The sequence below is a fragment of the Coregonus clupeaformis genome, chromosome 29 (assembly GCF_020615455.1).
Source record: "Coregonus clupeaformis isolate EN_2021a chromosome 29, ASM2061545v1, whole genome shotgun sequence".
Classification (NCBI taxonomy): Eukaryota; Metazoa; Chordata; class Actinopteri; order Salmoniformes; family Salmonidae; genus Coregonus; species Coregonus clupeaformis.
This window is the reverse complement of record NC_059220.1, coordinates 45,908,574-45,920,920: the sequence shown is the minus strand read 5'-3', so window position 1 is coordinate 45,920,920 and position 12,347 is coordinate 45,908,574.

Below are 12,347 nucleotides of genomic sequence, written 5' to 3'. Positions count from 1 at the left end.
AGAGATATATATAGATATAGATATATAGATATAGATATAGATATAGAGATAGAGATAGAGATAGATGGAGATGGAGATGGAGATGGAGATGGAGATGGAGATAGAGATAGATATAGCTATAGATATAGATACAGTGGGGGGGAAAATAATTTAGTCAGCCACCAATTGTGCAAGTTCTCCCACTTAAAAAGATGAGAGAGGCCTGTAATTTTCATCATAGGTACACGTCAACTATGACAGACAAATTGAGGAAAGAAAATCCAGAAAATCACATTGTAGGATTTTTAATCAATTTATTTGCAAATTATGGTGGAAAATAAGAATTTGGTCACCTACAAACAAGCAGGATTTCTGGCTCTCACAGACCTGTAACTTCTTCTTTAAGAGGCTCCTCTGTCCTCCACTCGTTACCTGTATTAATGGCACCTGTTTGAACTTGTTATCAGTATAAAAGACACCTGTCCACAACCTCAAACAGTCACACTCCAAACTCCACTATGGCCAAGACCAAAGAGCTGTCAAAGGACACCATAAACAAAATTGTAGACCTGCACCAGGCTGGGAAGACTGAATCTGCAATAGGTAAGCAGCTTGGTTTGAAGAAATCAACTGTGGGATTAATTATTAGGAAATGGAAGACATACAAGACCACTGATAATCTCCCTGAATCTGGGGCTCCACGTAAGATCTCACCCCGTGGGGTCAAAATGATCACAAGAACGGTGAGCAAAAATCCCAGAACCACACGGGGGGACCTAGTGAATGACCTGCAGAGAGCTGGGACCAAAGTAACAAAGCCTACCATCAGTAACACACTATGCCGCCAGGGACTCAAATCCTGCAGTGCAAAACGTGTCCCCCTGCTTAAGCCAGTACATGTCCAGGCCCGTCTGAAGTTTGCTAGAGTGCATTTGGATGATCCAGAAGAGGATTGGGAGAATGTCATATGGTCAGATGAAACCAAAATATAACTTTTTGGTAAAAACTCAACTCGTCGTGTTTGGCGAACAAAGAATGCTGAGTTGCATCCAAAGAACATCATACCTACAGTGAAGCATTGGGGTGGAAACATCATGCTTTGGGGCTGTTTTTCTGCAAAGGGACCAGGACGACTGATCCGTGTAAAGGAAAGAATGAATGGGGCCATGTATCGTGAGATTTTGAGTGAAAACCTCCTTCCATCAGCAAGGGCATTGAAGTTGAAACGTGGCTGGGTCTTTCAGCATGACAATGATCCCAAACACACCGCCCGGGCAACGAAGGAGTGGCTTTGTAAGAAGCATTTCAAGGTCCTGGAGTGGCCTAGCCAGTCTCCAGATCTCAACCCCATAGAACATCTTTGGCGGGAGTTGAAAGTCCGTGTTGCCCAGCGACAGCCCCAAAACATCACTGCTCTAGAGGAGATCTGCATGGAGGAATGGGCCAAAATACCAGCAACAGTGTGTGAAAACCTTGTGAAGACTTACAGAAAACGTTTGACCTGTGTCATTGCCAACAAAGGGCATATAACAAAGTATTGAGAAACTTTTGTTATTGACCAAATACTTATTTTCCACCATAATTTGCAAATAAATTCATTAAAAATCCTACAATGTGATTTTCTGGAGTTTTTTTTCTCATTTTGTCTGTCATAGTTGACGTGTACCTATGATGAAAATTACAGGCCTCTCTCATATTTTTAAGTGGGAGAACTTGCACAATTGGTGGCTGACTAAATACTTTTTTCCCCCACTGTATATAGATAGATATAGATAGATATATAGATATAGATATAGATATAGAGATATAGATATAGAGATATATATAGAGAGAGAGAGAGAGAGAGAGAGAGATAGAGATAGAGATATAGATATAGATATATAGATATAAATGTAGATATATAGATATATATAGATATAGATATATAGATATAGATATTGTGATGTCACGAGAGGCTACACAGCTTTCAGCGGGATTGCTCAAGTAGTGCAAGGAGACCAGGTTCAACCAAAACAAGGATTTTATTAACGGTCTTGGGAAACTAACGAAAGTATAACACAATACTGTTCTCTGGTGGCTCTTAAGGGTTAACAGTTCAGGGATGTCTCTTCCACATCCAAAATCATAACTCTCCCTCGCTCAAATAACTTTTCCCCAGTCTTACTGTCTTCCACGTTGCAGCGAGTGGCCAACCCAGCAAAACGTCCTTCCAAATGTCCCACACGTATTTCCACAGGTGCATATATCCAAAGGTGAGTATTTCCCAAAGGTAAGTATCTCCAAATCCTTATATTCCTCATGGAAGTGGACGTGCAGCACTCTTGTCCTCCAGAGAGCCCCGGTTGGAGACTGTGTCTCTTCCCTTCAACAAACCTTCAGCTCATCAGCTCCTGATTGGTTTCAGCTGCGTGGGAAGATTGGCCATAGAGGGTTGGAGTTCCCGACCATACCAGCAGATGGAGCCATAGCTGTCTGGGTTTGCAGCCATCTCAGGGGGATGTAACGTCCCTCCAGGACACAGCCTCTCGTGACATCACACATCCCCTCTCTCGGGACCGACGTCCTCGTCGGGGTAAAGGCAGCGAAGAAGGCATCACGCCGGGAGAGGGCGTCCGCATTGCCGTGGTGCTTGCCAGACTGCTCTCTCTTCAACTCCTCCAACTCTAGGCCCAGGGACTCAGCCTCCTGTTGTCTCTCCTTGAGTTTCTTACTGAACGCATCAGCCTTGGTTTTAGCAGAGTTTAGCTTCTGTTGAGCAGCTTTCAGTTCCTTCTCTCTCTCTGCCTCCGCATTCTTCATCTTGTTCTCCAACACCTTGTACTTCTCCTCTGCCTTCTTCTGGACCTCCTTACTACTGCGCAGGGTCTCCTCACACTCCTCGATGGTCCTGCGCAGCCTCTCCAGCTCCTCCTGTTGCTTAGGGAAGGAGCTCTGTTGGAGTTTAGCCTGGAGGATATCTAACTCTTCTGTCTTCATGTCTAACTGTTGCTTTAACAAACGATACCTCTCAGCGGTCCCCTTCAGACCAGACAGTTCTTTGTCCAGATTCTGTAGCTCCGTCTCTGTGTCGGTCTGGGCACCTGCCATCCCTATCAGAGCCCGGGCGGGAGTGAGTAACTCGGAGGATTGCACCGGAGCCTTCCCAGGATGAGTCTTGCCTCTCCGTTTCCGAGGTACTCGGGTTATCCTCTCCTGAGACTCTCTCCAGAGTGGGTAAAAGGCTGGGCAGTCTCGTCCAATTAGGACAGGGACGGGGAGGGAATCAACCACCCCCGCCGTCGTGTGTATGGTTCCCCGTGTGCTGGTCATTGTAAGTTCAGTAATGGGGTATTCTCTGGTGTCCCCATGGACACAGGGAAACTGGGAGGACTTTCCCCGGGGTCAGACACGTTGGGCCCACCAAATCCTTACGCACCAGGGTGGCCCGGCTACCAGAATCCAGTAAGGCCTCCACATCATGGTGATTCACAGTTACCGGGCAGGTGGGGGGTCGATCTGGGCCGCCATCTACGACTCCCAAGAGCGAGGCAACACGGTGTGTGGGTGCTGAGCTGGAGGACTCCGCAGTGGGCATAGGTTCATCGGCTGGTTTCCCACACTGCCAGGAGATATGTCCCATCTCCCCACACCGGTAACACTGTCGAGTTTCCCCCTCCTGGTGTACTCTTCTTGGACCCGCCTGGTTTCTGGCTCCCCCTGGAGCCGGGATAAGTCCTGACGTGGCTGGGTTCGAGACCTTGGGGTCCTTTGGACGGGTTCTTCCCATTTGTGGTGGGGCCGCACTCCTGGGGTCTTTTCGGGAAGCATTCAGCATCTCCGCTGTGGCCTGGTACTTTTCCACAGCTTCCACGGTCAGATCAGCCGTGGTCAAGGCCTGTTGACTGATGAACCGTTTTGCCTCATAAGGCAGGGCGCGTAGGTAACGATCCACCACCACGGCCTCCACCACCGCCGCTGCTGTATTCCTCTGCGGATCCAGCCATTTCCCTTGCGATTCGGACAAGTTCATGCATCTGCGCCCGAGGAGGTTGGTCTGGTTGGAAGGTCCAGCTGTGAAAGCGCTGGGCCATACCAAACTTTGTGAGTCCATATCTGCTGAGGATCTCAGACTTCAGGGGCATCATAGTCAGTAACCTGGTCAGGGCCCAGGTCCCGGACAGCATTCAGCGATTCCCCGGTTAGAAAGGGGGCTAACAGACCAACCCACTGTTGCTTGGGCCAGGCTTCCCTAGTGGCCGTGGCCTCAAATGCATGCAGGTATGCCTCAATGTCATCGGTAGCTCCCATCTTAGATATAAAGTCACTTGCCTTTATTGGGCGGTTATTTTGGACCACCCTCTGTCTCTGCAACTGCAATTCCTCTGCCTTCAGAAGGTTGGCTTTCTTTTGCTCCTCCAAGAGAGCCACGTTTGCTTGCATCTGGGCTTGCTGGCCAGCAACAAGGGCTTTCAATATGTCCTCCATTTCAGTCGGCGGGGAGCCTACGGCCAACTTGGAAAACTGGGTGATCAAACCTTCGATATCCTCCTCTGACATGCACTATTAACGCTTGAGCGTGCCCGTGTTCTCCACCATCTGTGATGTCACGAGAGGCTACACAGCTTTCAGCGGGATTGCTCAAGTAGTGCAAGGAGACCAGGTTCAACCAAAACAAGGATTTTATTAACGGTCTTGGGAAACTAACGAAAGTATAACACAATACTGTTCTCTGGTGGCTCTTAAGGGTTAACAGTTCAGGGATGTCTCTTCCACATCCAAAATCATAACTCTCCCTCGCTCAAATAACTTTTCCCCAGTCTTACTGTCTTCCACGTTGCAGCGAGTGGCCAACCCAGCAAAACGTCCTTCCAAATGTCCCACACGTATTTCCACAGGTGCATATATCCAAAGGTGAGTATTTCCCAAAGGTAAGTATCTCCAAATCCTTATATTCCTCATGGAAGTGGACGTGCAGCACTCTTGTCCTCCAGAGAGCCCCGGTTGGAGACTGTGTCTCTTCCCTTCAACAAACCTTCAGCTCATCAGCTCCTGATTGGTTTCAGCTGCGTGGGAAGATTGGCCATAGAGGGTTGGAGTTCCCGACCATACCAGCAGATGGAGCCATAGCTGTCTGGGTTTGCAGCCATCTCAGGGGGATGTAACGTCCCTCCAGGACACAGCCTCTCGTGACATCACAATATATAGATATATAGATATATCGATATAGATATAGATATATAGATATAGATATAGGTATAGATACAGATATATATATATATATATATATATATATATATATATATAGAGAGAGAGAGAGAGAGAGAGAGAGAGAGAGAGAGAGAGAGAGAGATAGATATAGGTATAGATATAGATATAGATATAGATATAGATATAGATATAGATTGCCTACGTCAAAGAATTTGGGGTGAAGTTGGAATTAGCACTTGAAATTGGAAGCCTGTGATAAATAACCTCAGTAAAAGCTGTACAGTGTCATATCTGTTTAGGATCTCTTCCATACCGGATGTACTAGGATCCTTTCAGTCCAAATTGAACTTGGCTTTGAGTTATAATTCTTAGAACTGGGTAAGAGGCTCATTAAAAACATAAAAAACTGTAGCATCCAATTTCCTAATATTTCATCATTTTACCTCAATAATTATGCATGGTTATTAGCTGAAGTTTTTGTCCCTGGTTCACTTAATTTAGGTTGATGTGTCTTGCTAACGGTAGTGGTAGACTGGGATCTTTGATTTTCTCCAGTCTGTACTGGTTATGTATCAGCAAGTCCTACGCAATACAACAGTGCCCCCTGTTGCTCCTTTACAATATAACACCAACGTCTGGAGCGCATTTGGAGAGCACTATTCATGTCAATATTACAGAGAGCTCTTGCATGTGTTTAAAGACAACGAAAACATCAAAATAAACACCATCTCCAAACCAGAAACAGTTTCTTTCAAAGAGAAAGCAGATAAATAGATGTCTTCCTGCCTGTGTAGAAGGGTTAGTCTGAGTGCATGGAGTGTTCGAATGGACAGAGTACTTCAGGAGTGCTTTCAGAGCCTCTTTCATTTGCAGAAATGTTGTAGAACAAACCTTGCATACATAAATGACTGTTATCAGAGGCCTTTTTCAAGCTCACAAATAAGTGACAAGTACAGAGATACTGTAGTCACACACAAAGGACAATTGTTTAATTTTTCATATACACTACCGTTCAAAAGTTTGGGGTCACTTAGAAATGTCATTGTTTTCGAAAGAAAAGCAATTTTTTTGTCCATTAAAATAACATCAAATTGATCAGAAGTACAGTGCAGACATTGTTAATGTTGTAAATGGCTATTGTAGCTGGAAACGGCTGATTGTTAATGGAATATCTACATAGCCGTACAGAGGCCCATTATCAGCAACCATCAGTCCTGTTTTCCAATGGCACGTTGTGTTTGCTAATCCAAGTTTATCATTTTAAAAGGCTAATTTATCATTAGAAAACCCTTTTGGGTCTCTGTACGCCTATGTAGATATTCCATAAAAAAAATCTGCTGATTCCAGCTACAATAGCCATTTACAACATTAACAATGTCTACACTGTATTCCTGATCAATTTTGTTTATTTTAATGGACAAAAAAATTGCTTTTCTTTCGAAAACAAGGACATTTCTAAGTAACCCCAAACTTTTGAACGGTAGTGTAGTCTCATTCCTATTATGGATTGATGGTATTTTTTGGTTCAAGTAGCAGCCAGGGATAACCGGTGTTATCCTGTACTAGGGTGATTTTCATCTGAACATACACTGAATATACCAAACATTAGGACACCATAATTGTCTTTATGTGCTTTTCTGTTGATCACAGAACACAGATACCCACAATGGTGAGCCTGCTACAGATGTAGGATCTTAATTTGAGCTAGTTTGCTACAGCAGAAAATTAATCCTGCAGCAACAGGACATTTGAATTATTATGTGGATTATAATTTATGGACATTTTTGTAGGGGTTGATACATTTTTCGTAAAGGGAAAATGTAGTCTGAAATTTCTAAGTGGAAATTACAAACTTCAGAAGATTTTTGAAACCTCGTACACTACAAGTTTTACATTTCCTGCATTGAAGGAAAGTTATCTTGCAACAGGGTGATCAAATTAAGGTCCTACATCTGTTATGATGATTTGTGATACAAGATTCATTAATGTATGTACAACTCATGAGATGTATGTATGTGGACAGAGGACAAGGACAAGCCCTGTGTTAGTGGTGTCAACCGAGTGAGTAACAGAAGGTCAGTGTGCCAAGATAGATTGGGGGCCACTGGTGCCAATCTTAGGATGGGTGCGTGAGGGAATGGCCCGGCTAGGGTGCCACACTATACCATGTAGGGTGATGCTATTGTAGTTGACGAGTGACACTCAATGATGGTCAGTAGCAACTGTGTAAGATAAGAATAGAGTGGAAGTGCATTATATAAGCTGAGAGATTTTCTATGGAAGTCATTCAGAAGGCAGTCCGTACCTCCTGTCATTGAATCTAATTTTATTTTATTTTTATTTCACCTTTATTTAACCAGGTAAGCCAGTTGAGAACAAGTTTCTCATTTACAACTGCGACCTGTGCCAAGATAAAGCAAAGCAGTGCGATAAAAACAACAACACAGAGTTACATATGGGCTAAAAAAAAACATAAAGTCAAAAAATACAACAGAAAATATGTATACAGTGTGTGCAAATGTAGCAAGTTATTGAGGTAAGGCAATAAATAGGCTATAGTGCAAAATAATTACAATTAGTATTAACACTGGAATGCTAGATGTGCAAGAGATGATGTGCAAATAGAGATACTGGGGTGCAAAAGAGCAAAATAAATAACAATATAGGGATGAGGTAGTTGGGTGGGCTAATTTCAGATGGGCTGTGTACAGGTCCAGTGATCGGTAAGGTGCTCTGACAACTGATGCTTAAAGTTAGTGAGGGAGATAAGAGTCTCCAGCTTCAGAGATTTTTGCAATTCGTTCCAGTCATAGGCAGCAGAGAACTGGAGGAATGGCGGCCAAAGGAGGTGTTGGCTTTGGGAATGACCAGTGAGATATACCTGCTGGGGCGCAGACTACGGGTGGGTGCTGCTCTGGTGACCAATGAGCTAAGATAAGGCAGGGATTTGCCTAGCAGTGATTTATAGATGGCCTGGAGCCAGTGGGTTTGACGACGAACATGTAGTGAGGACCAGCCAACAAGAGCGTACAGGTCACAGTGGTGGGTAGTGTATGGGGCTTTGGAGACAAAACGGATGGCACTGTGATAGACTACATCCAATTTGCTGAGTAGAGTGTTGGAGGCTATTTTGTAAATGACATCCCCGAAGTCAAGGATCGGTAGGATAGTCAGTTTTACGAGGGCATGTTTGGCAGCATGAGTGAAGGAGGCTTTGTTGCGAAATAGGAAGCCGATTCTAGATTTAACTTTGGATTGGAGATTCCTAATGTGAGTCTGGAAGGAGAGTTTACAGTCTAACCAGACACCTAGGTATTTGTAGTTGTCCACATACTCTAGGTCAGACCCGTCGAGAGTGGTGATTCTAGTCGGGTGGGCGGGTGCCAGCAGCGTTCGATTGAAGAGCATGCATTTAGTTTTACTAGTGTTTAAGAGCAGTTGGAGGCTACTGAAGGAGTGTTGTATGGCATTGAAGCTCGTTTGGAGGTTTGTTAACACAGTGTCCAATGAAGGGCCAGATGTATATAAAATGGTGTCGTCTGCGTAGAGGTGGATCTGAGAGTCACCAGCAGCAAGAGCGACATCATTGATATACACAGAGAAAAGAGTCGGCCCAAGAATTGAACCCTGTGGCACCCCCATAGAGACTGCCATAGGTCCAGACAACAGGCCCTCCGATTTGACACATTGAACTCTATCTGAGAAGTAGTTGGTGAACCAGGCGAGGCAGTTATTTGAGAAACCAAGGCTATTTAATCTGCCAATAAGAATGCGGTGGTTGACAGAGTCGAAAGCCTTGGCCAGGTCGATGAAGACGGCTGCACAGTACTGTCTATTATCGATCGCGGTTATAATATCGTTTAGGACCTTGAGCGTGGCTGAAGTGCACCCATGACCAGCTCGGAAACCGGATTGCATAGCGGAGAAGGTACGGTGGGATTCGAAATGGTCGGTGATCTGTTTGTTAACATGGCTTTCAAATACTTTCGAAAGGCAGGGCAGGATGGATATAGGTCTGTAACAGTTTGGATCTAGAGTGTCACCCCCTTTGAAGAGGAGGATGACACCGGCAGCTTTCCAATCTCTGGGGATCTCAGACGTTACGAAAGAGAGGTTGAACAGGCTAGTAATAGGGGTTGCGACAATTTCGGCAGCTAGTTTTAGAAAGAAAGGGTCCAGATTGTCTAGCCCAGCTGATTTGTAGGGGTCCAGATTTTGCAGCTCTTTCAGGACATCAGCTGTCTGAATTTGTGTGAAGGAGAAGCGGGGGGGGCAAGTTGCAGCGGAGGGTGCAGAGCTGGTGGCCGGGGTAGTGGTAGCCAGGTGGAAAGCATGGCCAGCCGTAGCAAAATGCTTGTTGAAATTCTCGATTATTGTAGATTTATCGGTGGTGATAGTGCAGTTGGCAGCTGGGAGGAAGTGCTCTTATTCTCCATGGACTTTACAGTGTCCCAAAACTTTTTGGAGTTAGTGCTACAGGATGCAAATTTCTGTTTGAAAAAGTTAGCCTTTGCTTTCCTGACTGCTTGTGTATATTGGTTCCTAACTTCCCTGAAAAGTTGCATATCGCGGGGGCTATTTGATGCTAATGCAGTACGCCACAGGATGTTTTTGTGCTGGTCAAGGGCAGTCAAGTCTGAGGAGAACAAGGGGCTATATCTGTTCTTAGTTCTGTATTTTTTGAATGGGGCATGTTTATTTAAGATTGAGAGGAAATTACTTTTAAAGAACAACCAGGCATCCTCTACTGATGGAATGAGATCTATATCCATCCAGGATACCTAGGCCAGGTCAATTAGGAAGGCCTGCTCGGTAAAGTGTTTTAGGGAGCGTTTGACAGTGATGAGGGGTGGTCGTTTGACCGCGGACCCGTTACGGACGCAGGCAATAAGGCAGTGATCGCTGAGATCCTGGTTGAAGACAGCGGAGGTCTATTTAGAGGGTAAGTTAGTCAGGATGATATCTATGAGGGTACCCATGTTTACGGATTTAGGGTTGTACCTGGTTGGTTCGTTGATAATTTGTGTGAGATTGAGGGCATCTAGTTTGGATTATAGGATGGCCGGGGTGTTAAGCATATCCCAATTTAGGTCACCAAGCAGTACGAACTCTGAGGATAAATGGGGGGCAATCAATTCACATATGGTGTCCAGGGCACAGCTGGGGGCTGAGGGGGGTCTGTAGCAAGCGGCAACAGTGAGAGACTTATTTTCTGGAAAGGTGGATTTTTAGAAGTAGAAGCTCAAACTGTTTGGGCACAGACCTGGATAGTATGATAGAGCTCTGCAGGCTCTCTCTACAGTAGATTGCAACTCCACCCCCTTTGGCAGTTCTATCTAGACGGAAAATGTTATAGTTGGGGATGGACATTTCAGAATTTTTGGTGGCCTTCCTAAGCCAGGATTCAGACACTGCTAGAACATCAGGGTTGGCGGAGTGTGCTAACGCAGTGAATAACTCAAACTTAGGAAGTAGACTTCTGATATTTACATGCAAGAAACCAAGGCTTTTGCGATTACAGAAGTCAGCGAATGATAGCGCCTGGGGAGTAGGAGTGATACTGAGGGCTGCAGGGCCTGGGTTAGCCTCTACATCACCGGAGGAACAGAGGAGGACTAGAATAAGGATACGGCTAAAGGCTTTAAGAACTGGTCTTCTAGTGCGTTGGGTACATAGAATAAAAGGGGCAGATTTCCGGGCGTTGTAGAAAAGATTCAGGGCATTATGTACAGACAAGGATATGAGTAAAGTGGAGGTAAACCTAAGCGTTGGGTAACAATGAAAGAGATAGCATCACTGGAGGCACCAATTGAGTCGGTCTCCGCGTGTATGGGGGGTGGGACAAAGGAGCTATCTAAGGCAGGTTTAGCTGGGCTGGGGGATCTACAGTGAAATAGTACAATTAGAAAAAACCGAAACAACAATAAGCTAACCATATTGACATGGGAGAGAGGCATAAAGCAATCACAGGTGTAATTTGAGAGAGCTAAGACAACAGCTGGTAATGACGACACAGTTTGGGCTGAGGCTAAACATAAACAGGATGCAATACCGTAAAAAGGAACAGTCCAGCAGACATCAGCTGTATAGCTGAGTTATCATAAGGTCCGGTGAACAGCAATAGGATAGTTCGGAGGTAGTTTGGGGGCTGCTAAAGCACTAGCGAGCAAGAGGCCACGGCTAGCGTGTGCTAGCGGGCCAGGGCTAGCAGATGGAATCTTCGTGGTCGACGTCAAAACGGGAAGCCTGTTGTAACCACATCAGACGATTTTGTCGGCAGACCAGTCGTGTAGGATCGGCGGGGCTCCGTGTCAACACTAGGTGGTCCCGTCCGGTTGACAGAGAGGTAGATAGCCGGGAGATGGGCCTAGCTCAGGATGATTAGCCAGACCACAACGTCCATTTTGTTGCAGCTAGCTGATAGCGATGAATCCGGAGTTAAAGGTCCAGTGATTCAGTGATTCCGGCAGAAAAACTGATATGTTCTGGGTCGATAACGAGCTGTGCAGACAGTGCAGACTGGCCGAATAATAGTCCAGACTAGAGCTGGCTGGTAGGTGGTGCAGGCCACGGACAATGGTGAAAAACCGCTAACGGTAGCTGATAGCAAGTAGCTAGTTAGCTGGCTACTCCCGTCCGGTAGACCTAGAGGTAGATAGCCGGGATATGAGCCTGGCTCTAGGCTAGCTCGAGGCTAAATGTAGCTTGCATCGGGGGCAGTGGTGATTAGCCAAACAGCAACATCCATTCGGTTGCGGCTAGCTAGTTGCGATCCGGTGATTAATGTCCAGTGATTAAATTATTCCGGCAGAAAAATCCAATGTTCTGGGTGAAATACCGCTAACTGTGGCTAATAGCAAGTAGCTAGTTAGCTGGCTAGCTAGTTTCAACTGGAGATTCTAGATAAAAGGTAAGTCAATAATAGAATCCGTTCCACATTGAGTGAGGCGGGTTGCAGGAAAGTATATTTTGTAGAAGGATGAAAAGTCTGATAGGGAAATATGTACGAAAAATACAAAAAAACAGGGTATTTACAGGCTATTTACAGACACACGACAAAAACAGGACTGCACTACTACGCCATCTTGTGACCAATAAATAATGACTGAATCCAATCTCCGTCTGTGTAACATACTCTCTCTCCTCCTGAACTTCTCAATTCCAGAAACTCATCATAACAA